Raw genomic sequence first — 10,116 nt, forward strand, 5'->3', positions numbered from 1 at the left:
GCCTGCTTGGTACAGAGTCTGCGTGTCTCCCACTCCGCTGCCCCCTGGATTCACTGGATAAGAGACACAGCCACAGAGAGAATTGGAGAAAGAGAGCACAGATGTCCACAGACTAGATCCTCTGCCCCCCGCCCCCAGCAAGAGTTGGAGGCAACAGCATGACCTTGTCATGGTTTGAGGGAGAGACTTGTAAGTTCTACCAGTCCTTGGGGAGACCAAGATGGGGTCATTGAGGTCACCCAGTTGATTCTCCCTATCTAGGGAACCCCCAGCCATTCTGGGGATGTGGGAACCAAGCTCTAAACAAGGCTCTGAAGAAAAGGGTCCCCACCTTGCTGGGATCTGCACGCTCTCCACCGGAGGAATCCACACCGCTAAGACCACTTGACATTGGGTCCGTGGAGCAGACCCTGCGAACTCCACTAGGAATCGGCTGGGTCTGGCTCCACCCAAATCTTATGCACATTTCAGGAAGGAGCTCATGTCCCACTTTCTTCATGAACTTCCACTTCCCACCCAAGTGTCTCTTCCCTGAGTGAGCATTTCATCTCTTCTTACTGGGTATTTGTGAGAACTTGGTATCACTCATTAACTTCCCTATGTGTTGGTCTTCCTCCCACACTGTGCTGTAATTCCCCGAAGGCAGCAACCATGGCCTGCATGTCCTTGAATTGCTCAAGGTTACCTAGCACAATACTTCTTGCAGAAAAGATACTTAAATAAATATGTGTTGATTAAGGCATAAACTTCAATAGTACAAGGCACTGGGAAGAACTCAGATCCGAGCTTTAAACCCAAGTGCATTTGCAAGCTGCCTACTTAGAAACAAGGTCATCCTTAAAGACATCTCTTAGTCAGGGCTAATTGCAATGATACTATTTATATACATAAATCAATGTACAGAAAGCACCCAATAGATGCCTGAAACATAGCGTGCCCTCACTAAATGTTAGTTCCCTTTCCCAAAGCACCCTACCTGAAACTGATGACACCGAACATGCCAGCAGATGGGACCCAGGCCAAGTTGGCAAATGTACTTTACATCACAAAGCCCAGAGATCCTGGTCCAGGAGGCTGGACTCTAAGACAAAGTAGGAAAGACAAGGTGATTTGACTCTAAAGGGGCCTAAAATGAGGTTTGGGAGATGGTGAGATGCTAACCAACTGGAAATCAGAATTATATCAAGAACCACTTCCAACCCAAAGGCTGACCTCAGAAGGGTGCTGAAGACGACTGTCTGTCACTTTGTCACCACTGGAAGGTGAGTCTAGTGTTCAACCCTGAGGCATCACTGGCCCAGACAGTCCTGGTTTAATATCCCAGGGCTAGGGGTCTGGCCTGTTCTAAACCCTGTGGCTGTTTACAACACAATGAAAATGTGCAACTTAGGATAAAAACGAAGCTGTGCATCTATGGGAAGGAAGGTTTTATGCATGGGATCTGTCCTTTGAAGTATCGTTAATGATCGAACAAGAACTCACAGCATATTCTTTCCAGAGCAGCTTCGAGACGCTACAGTCTGGAGAAAAAGGCAGAACCTCTGCTTCTCCTATGAGAAGTTGATTTTGTGCCCACCTGCCTCCTCTGAAGGACGGGAGTTAGCCTCCAGAATCTCTGGCTCATGGGCCAAAGGATGGTCCCCAGTGACTTGCTGGCTTCTCCTCGAATGTATCCTGCCTCACAGGTGCTTGCAAACACTGAACTGAGGGGATAAGTATTCCTAAAGTGCTCATGCCCTATGCCCAGTGCTGCGACTGTGACAGCTATGGTTCCATCATTAGAGGTCAAGAAACCCGGGGCGCCTGGGTGGCTCAGTGGGTTAAAGCCTCTGCCTTCGGCTCAGGTCATGATCCCAGAGTCCTGGGATCGAGCCCCGCATCCTGGGATCGAGCCCCGCATCGGGCTCTCTGCTCAACAGGGAGCCTGCTTCCTCCTCTCTCTCTGCTTGCCTCTCTGCCTACCTGTGATCTCTGTCTGTCAAATAAATAAATAAAATCTTAAAAAAAAAAAAAAAGGAGGTCAAGAAACCCAAGAATGGGAGAATAAACTAACAATTTACCAAGCATGGGTTAGCACCCAGGCTAGGCAGCCACAAGCAAAAATAAAAATGGCTAAAAGTGTTGAAAAAGGCATTTGCCCATATCCATTCCAGGTCCCTCCGCTGGGTCTAACACTTCCTCCAGTGAAGTCTGGTCTCTTTATTTGAAGTCTTCCCGGTTTCCGCTGCTGGGAAAATTGGAGCAGTTCTTGCAAGCTCCCTGCCCATTTTATCCACCTTTCACAGATCACCTTTTTCACCAAGGCTTGAGTGACATGACATTTCCAAGGTCAAAGAGCTAGCTGGTGGCGGAGCTGGGATGCGAGACTGTTAGTCCCCAAACCACCTTCTCAGTCCGTCACTCCCCCCCTTCTTAAAGCACCGCCAACCTGAGACTGCACGGCGAGGGCTACAAGAGTGGGGACAGGTCGAAATGATTGCGAACTTGTGTCCAATCCTGTGAGTCCGAACCCCTCCCCCCAAAGTGGTGTTAGACTGTCCCAGGAGACCACTCTGGCCCCCCTGAGCAGGTGGATGGCCCGTCACCATGACAACGCTGAGAGCTCCTCCCCCTTCTCACTGGCATCCCCCTCCAGTGATGGTCACCTGGCTTGCCTTCCAACATGGGTAACGAACGTGATGCCAGTCCCACCTGGAACGCGGAGGCTGGGAAAGGCGGCATCTGAGCACGGGGCCAGCCCTCTCCTCATTGGGGAAGAGCCAACGAGACAATGAAAAGGGTCTCCACGGGACAACTGCGCATTTACACAACAGTCATTGGGGGGAACATCGATGCCAGATCGCAGACCTCTGGCTGCGTCCAGCGCGTTCTCATTCCCTTCTGAAGGCGGGCCTGCTGCGTGGTTTCATTTAATTGTGTATTTTTATCTCTTGGTGTCTGTGGCCAGATGCCTGTAGGCAGTCAATGCCCTTTTCCATCAGTTCAAGCTAGAAAATGTACCTGCCATAGCAGTACTCGCTTCGCTGGGCTGCTGACTTATTTTAAGAACTAAATCTTTCCTGTTACTCTATTTTTCACTCCGGGGTGTCCGCGCGGCAACACCCACCTTCGCGACGTGCGTGCGGGGCTGAGCCCTCCGCTGCCGTGAGAACGCAGCGCCACCTCGCGCCCGCGCGCTCCTCTGCAGCCGAGTTCAACGCGCCGCAACCTTGACAGTTTCGTGCTCTTCCGCAGAAATTTCACACGCGCTCTTCCCTCCTCACAAAACAGAGCTTGCGTGGCCGTGTCCTACTTATCTTCTCTTAAAGATAAATAAGTTAAGACCCAAGGCTCCGGCGAGAAAGCTGAGTAAGTCTTCCACTTGCCAACTCGGTGTCGTACTTTGCAAGTTGGGCGGCTGTCACTTATAAATGATGAGCTAGCTCAGGGGAGAGAAGACTCATGCACGTCCCAGGTGCCCAGAGCACAACCGTGGAGAAAGACAGCCCTCCCGCGGGACCCGGTCCAGTCGTCTTGGCGTTATTTAAACCTTTCATACCAGCCTCCCGAGCTCTAGGTGCAGGATTTTCCTCACAGCTTAGGACAGGGACTCATACGCCAAGAGGTAGAAAGTCCGTCCTCTGTGGGGACTGAAAGTAGAGATGGAGCTGCTCACTGTCCCCTAAACTCACTGTCCCCCTGCTTCCTCCTCAGTGCAAGAACCAAGTCATCCTAATACTACCCAATAGCCCTGCCCTTCAAAATCCCAACTCTTTTCAGATATATAGAGCAGGTTTTTATCCTTGGTACCAGGATAGATAACTCTGGGGGGTGTGGGGGAGGGAACCTGTCCTGCACACTGGAAATGTGTAGTAGCATCTCCGACCAATACCCACTAAATGCCAGTAGCATTCCTCTCCCCACCTATTATGGCAATCAACATATCTCCAGACATTGCTAAGTGCTCCCTACAGGTGCAAAATCACCCTGCTTGAGAGCCACTACGCTAGAAGGCAAGAACATCAGAATATAACAATAAAACTAATAACAACTCCTGTGACGGCTACCAGTTAAAAGGCACAAATTGTATGCTAAGAGCCTTATGACAATATTCTATTTAATCTTCTGCAATCAAGAAACCAATCTGTGTTAACTCTCCAAGGAAATATTTACATTGCAGACTGAAGCTCAGAGAGGTTAAGTAAACATGGCCAGCGTCACACAGCTGGTAAAAGAAGAGCTACCATTCAAAACCAGGCTTTTGTGACTCCAAAACCTGAGCCTGTCACCATCTCCAGATCCTGGGATCATAGATTACAAATATTGCTGGAACATCTCAGTTCTCTAGAGTATGCTAACCCTATTCAATACTATGTCCAGATTTATGTTTAAAGACATAAATATTGTAGCTATTCTCTCTAGGAACACCAACCCTAAGTGTTAGTTAGAGGAGTTGTTGTTATAGGGTCATGGAGAGAGCCCTGGGTCCAAGTTTAGACCCGGGGGCCAGTAACTGACTGTAAGGTCTTTATTTAGGGTCAATTATTTAAGCTCTCAAAGTGCCTGTTTATTCATCTACTAGATGAAAAGTATTAGTTCGATCAGGTTCTCAGCTGTGGCTGCACACTAAAAATATGTGCAGAGCACTGAAAAAGGAATGCCTAGGCCTCAGCCCAAGCCAATTAGACCAGAATTTCTGGGCCTTGGGCAGTGACATTTTTTAAGCCCCAAGATAACCAATGTGCAGCCAGAATTGAGACCCCTGGCGCTGGATGAACTCTAAGATACTCGGGTTCTGTGTTTTTGCCTTTAGGCCCAACTCCCCTCAGGCTGAATGCCTTCTTTTCTCCCTTCCCACCAGGATCATAAGACATACGAAGGCTCTTTGGGGGAGTGTCTTCGTCTCCTGAGACCCCTTGAACAATTTCCTGAGAGGCCCCCATTGTCGCAACTGCCATCTGGTCCCTGAATTAACCATCTGCAATATCATTCTGCCCACCAAAACTATGGACCCCACCCCTCTGTCTTGTGGTTGCTGGGGGTTGGAAACTCTTCCAAAGGACTGCAGGGGGCCGGGGGGGGGGGCGCGGAATGACAGAAGACAGCTGTGTCATCTGAAAGACATCCTCTTCCCAGCCTCACTGAGCACTTGCCCTGTCCGACTTGAATAAGGTTAGTTCTAATCCCTGTCTTTCAAGAGTGAGAAAATCTCCCCTTTCTGGACATGACTCACCCACTCCTGTATCAGCTGCCAAAGGAGAGTGGCAACGCCTCACTCCGCAGGTGCCTGAGAGGAGCTGGGGCCACAGAACGGCGGCTTTGGGCCCTCTAAGCTGCAGACTCTTTATCCCCTCCTCTGCCTCCTGTCACCCAGCCTTCCGTGAGGGACCCTCTCACCACAGGGGGCTTCGCACACTACTTCTAGGTACAACTGGTAATAAAAGCAATGTGTATCCATGAAGTACTCCCCAGATGCCAAGTTTGTCTATTTTCATGGGGTTTCACCTATTTTTCCCGGGTACCCACGTGAGAGATTATTAGTGTTCCCATTATTTTTATCATCATCATCATCACCACCACCCGTTTTACATGTGAGGGACCCGGGCTGTCTGTATTCACTGTTCCTGCTCCCCAGCCGTGGTCCATGCGATTGCACCAATTATCCGAACGACGGTGGCGTCCCCCGCTGGCCCATGAGCTCTGCAAGGGCGAAGACCCCCTCTCGGCTGGCTCGCCACGCAGCCGGTCCCTCGCCCGCCCGAGGGAAAGTGGGGAGGCAGCTTCCTGGGAAGTGGGCAGACTCTCAGGAGTGCAGGCCTTAAGGGACACAGAAGAGAGTCTTCAGGGAGGAGAAAGTGGTCAGTGGGGACAAAAGCTGCCAAGACACCAAGGTTTATCCACGCAGAGCGGGGGGGGGGGGGGGGGGGTGCTGGAAGAGAGAGGGCAGGTTGAGTGGGTGGGAGGTGAGGAAGGAGGGGACCAGGGCAGACAACTCACTGGGGCTTTTATTTCCCACTCTTTCCTCGGATGCTTTCTGTGGGAGAGACTGGAGCGTGTTCAAAGCTGATGGGAAGGGTCCAGCGGAGAGTGAGAGGCTGGATGTTCCCGGAGTCGAGGGCAGAGCGGGGATCCGGGGAGGGGAGAACCGAGAGGAGGACGGCTTTCTCCGGGGCCAGGGACAGCTCCTCGGTCGCAACCCGAGAGAAGGCCAAAAAGCGGGCAGGGGCCGCGCACCTCCCGGTGGGCAGCACCTGCGGGGGAGGCGCGGCCGCCGGGTGGACCACACGCACCCTGGGCCGCACGACCCTCCAGCCCCTCGGCCCAGGTGAGGAACCGGAGCCTTGAGGGTACAGTGACTCCCGTGCCGCCGGCAGGGGGCAGAGCCGGGCCGCGAACCAGGTCCCTCCGCCGCTCCAGCCCGAGCTCGCCTTGGGGGCAGCCTGCGGCCCCCTGCACTTCCGCGGCAGGAGGCCGGGACCCGGGGTCTCCGCGTGTCTTCGGAACTGAGGTCTGCCAGACCCCAAAGGCCAAGATCTTTCCTGCGCCCGCCGGGTCCCTGCGTTTGATCAGGAAAGAAAGAGACGCGAGGCTCGGGGGAGCCCACCAAATGGGACTTCGTCTGAGCTTGTAGACTCGTTCTGCAAGCCAGGTATCGAGGTGGCGGGGCTAGGGGTACCTTTTCTCCGTCCTTCTCTTCAGTCCTCACTCTCCAGACTCCTCCCTCCCAGAGCAACCTAAACAGCACAGGTAGGCCCGGTCCTATCGCGAAGTGCCCAGCACCTGACCCAGTGCCGTCGGAGCGCATCATCCCGGACTCAGAACTGCAGTCTTTCCATGGAGTCCACCCAAAAGCCCAGCAATCTAATTAGAAACCTACCCAAGGGAAGGCTTTCTGGTGCGGCATAGGATCAATATCCAGGAGATGAATTTTGTTACAATCATTTCAATAAGTGAATGCGTTTCATTGGGCCACAGAAATCCGGCCGGCATTCACTACTGAGCTGCCTACCCACTTTCTGAGCTGTCCACCCTAAGACTTTTCCATCTGGGATGGTGAGAAGGGTTGTGTGCCCTGAGTTACTGGGCAGGATACTACCGCCCCTCCCACTAAGGATCCAGCCAGAGGGGAGGAGAGGGTCAGCTGGGACCAGAGCTCCTGAGCCCAGCATCCCGGGTTCTAAAGCTCTCCTGTCTGTGCCCTAGGTTCCTGCTGGCCTCCCCATCCAACAGAAAGGGAGATGGGGGTGGGGGTGGGAGTGGGGTGGAAAAGCTCAGCCGCCTGGGCCAGGTGGCCAGCTTCATGCAAATCTGTTTGGGTTTACGAAGCGACATGAACAGCATCCCGCTTCCTGCCCCCTCTTCTTCTTTAACTTTGTTCTTCTCTCCGTCTGGGTTTCTGCTAGCCATGGGGGGCCCATCCCCGACCTTCCACCTCTAGCTGGGTTGTGGGTGGGTGTAAGAAGGCACCAGATGAGAGGAAGGACCCTCCACCCACTTCTCTCCTTCCCTGTCCTGACCCACCAGCACCACCCCACCCCACCACCCCTGGCACCCACACGAAAGAGACTACTTTTATCTTGGACAAATTTCAGAGAGCCCCTTTGCCCTCTCTTTTGGGTGGTGGGTTGGTTGGTTTGCACTTTGTTTGTTTTGTCTTTTGTTCTGTATTGTTTTTTAACTTTCTTTGACCAAGCTTCACAGTAGGAAACAAAAACCATGGGAAGTCCCAAACCCTACAATGGCAATAAGCCTTCTGCGACAATTGTACTACACGATGTGGCAAGCCCCTTCCCTTCCTGGACAAATGCTTCCTTGTCTTCAAAATGAACTGGAGCTAGATGAGCTTGTAAGCTCCTCCTGGCCCTTGCACTCTCACACCCTCTGACCTTGAGTTTGACTTTGAGACAGAACATGGCTTCCTCCCAGGAGCAGATGGCTCTGGACAGTGATTCCAAGGAAAGGGTGAGAGAGGGCGGGTGCCCCTGTCCCAAGCCAATGGAAACGCAGTCCTTCCTGCTTCCTCCAGCCCTAGGGCTGCCATAGAATCACCAGGAGACACTGAGGGCAGGGGTGAGCAAAGGAAACTGTCGTCTTAAACCAAAAAGAACATAAAACAGCCAAGGGACCCTGCTGAGACTTCTGTTTTCCATCTTGTCCTCTCCTTCTACCCAAACTGGACCCTACGATGCCTTCCCTCCCTATCACGTTTGTTTCTGGCACTTCACAATTTCCTAGCACTTTCAAATTCACTGTTGGGTTGAATCCCCCAAACCTCTCAGAGACAGAGCCAAAATGATCACCTCCATTTCACAGGTGGTGAATGTGTAAGTGGGCCATAAAGCCCCATCAGGAAGGGATGGGGAGCAGGAGGAGGGGACGTAAGATTCAATGGAAAGCCCTCCCAGACTTTTTCTTCTGGAGTCAAAAGCAGACCGAAGCCTTTATAGGATGTTCACCCTGCTTAGCCCTCACTCACCTTGTCCTTTCATTTGACAGCCTTTATCCTACAGCTCACAAGCTCGAGTTGAGAGACGGAGAGGCTCTGTTTTTCTATCACATCTCTCCTCTTGCTGGGAGGTGCTGAGCATTCATCATTTGATCTGGGGAACAGTGGGGATGAAGCAAGTGAAAATCGCTGGTGCGGTCTGCTAACCAGAGGCAGGCAGCGTCAAGGGAATAAAGGAAGCCTTGCTTCTGGCTTAACTGCATGCCTGACTTTGCATCTGTTACTGAGAAATTGTGTCCCCTCAAAATTCTCAGGTGCAAGCCCTAACCCCCAGGACTTTAGGGTGTGACCGATGTGAAGACAGAATCTTCACCGAGGTGATCAAGTTAAAGGGAGGTGGGCCCTAATCCAAGAGGGTCCGTTATTAAATGTCCTTATTAAAGAGAGGGAATATGAAATGCCATGCACAGGGGGAATGTCCATACATATTCCGGTTACCGTTCCCTCGGTAAACGGTTCTTTCAACAAAAGAGAATGAGACACAGTTTGATGATCCCTGGTCATTCAAGAGCCAGAACAGAGCTTTACTTATCCAACCTATCTCCAAAGCCTAGAGCAATGGGAGTACTCAATAAATACTGTTAAATCAATTAATTCATCCACAATCAGTAGCTTATTTAATTTAGGAGAAGCAAAGACACTCCCCATAACTTCCCAGTAGATACTAAATTTGATACAATGTGTCATGTAAACAAAGGCTTGGAGGCTTTTTTTCACATGTAAAAGACTGACTCAGAATAGAATCAGAACATTTCATTTTTGCGTTTTCCTTTCCAGCCCTTGTCTTTACGCATAACTTAACGCAGGTATGATTTAATGTTTTGTAATCATAAACATAGAAATTTGACATAGGGTTGGGTTTTTTTTTTTAATGCTTGTCGTATTGAAGGCATTTTTCTTCAGCATTTCATAGTCTTTACCATTATCACTGATAATGGATGCATGAGGTCACTTGTTTTCAAACTGCCAGCTAAAGCAATTTCACTTCCAATGTCCCTGAACGAAAGGAAAGCAGGTAACGGGCTGGCTCCATAGCTCAGTGGTTAGAGCACTGGTCTTGTAAACCAGGGGTCGCGAGTTCGATCCTCGCTGGGGCCTCTTGTTGCTTTCTAATTTTTTTTTTTTTTTTAAATATATCTTCCCCTTTACGGAATAGAAATTCCAAAATGGAAAAACAATTTCTGAAGAAGCTACTTCTAGCAGGATTAAAAAATCACTCCTTTTGAAATGCAAATGATGGGCGTCCTTCTAGTGCGTGACCCGGAAGAGAAAATCCTGGACCGACAGAAAGAGCAGGAAAAAGAAAGATAAGCCGTCCTCGGCGACCCCGCTTTACCGGGACCTGCGACTCGGTTCTCGACAAAGGAGACGCGAGGCCCCACGCGCTCCTTTTCAACGCCCTGCAAGTCGAGCCCCAGCCCTGCATTAGAAGCCGGAGGAGCGTGCGCGGCGGCTTCCCGGGGTGGCGGGCGGGGCGCGCCTGGGGCGCTGCCGGGGGGAGGCGGAGGGCGGGGCCAGCGCTGCGCCTGCAGGGACGCCGCGCGGCCGGAGGGCGGCGCTGCTGCGCCGGCTCCCACTCGCCTCCCGGGAAGCCGGAGAACGCGCGTCCCGGCCGCCCGCCCCGCCCCGCC

General features: G+C 51.7%; 1 non-coding gene across 1 annotated transcript; it reads left to right on the plus strand.

Annotated features, from left to right (window-relative positions):
- The first annotated feature begins 9,510 nt into the window (after positions 1-9,510).
- TRNAT-UGU lies at positions 9,511-9,583 on the plus strand. The gene has a single exon. It is a non-coding gene; the product is annotated as a tRNA-Thr (tRNA).
- The last annotated feature ends 533 nt before the right edge of the window (positions 9,584-10,116 follow it).

This window comes from Mustela erminea, chromosome 17 (assembly GCF_009829155.1).
Source record: "Mustela erminea isolate mMusErm1 chromosome 17, mMusErm1.Pri, whole genome shotgun sequence".
Classification (NCBI taxonomy): domain Eukaryota; kingdom Metazoa; phylum Chordata; class Mammalia; order Carnivora; family Mustelidae; genus Mustela; species Mustela erminea.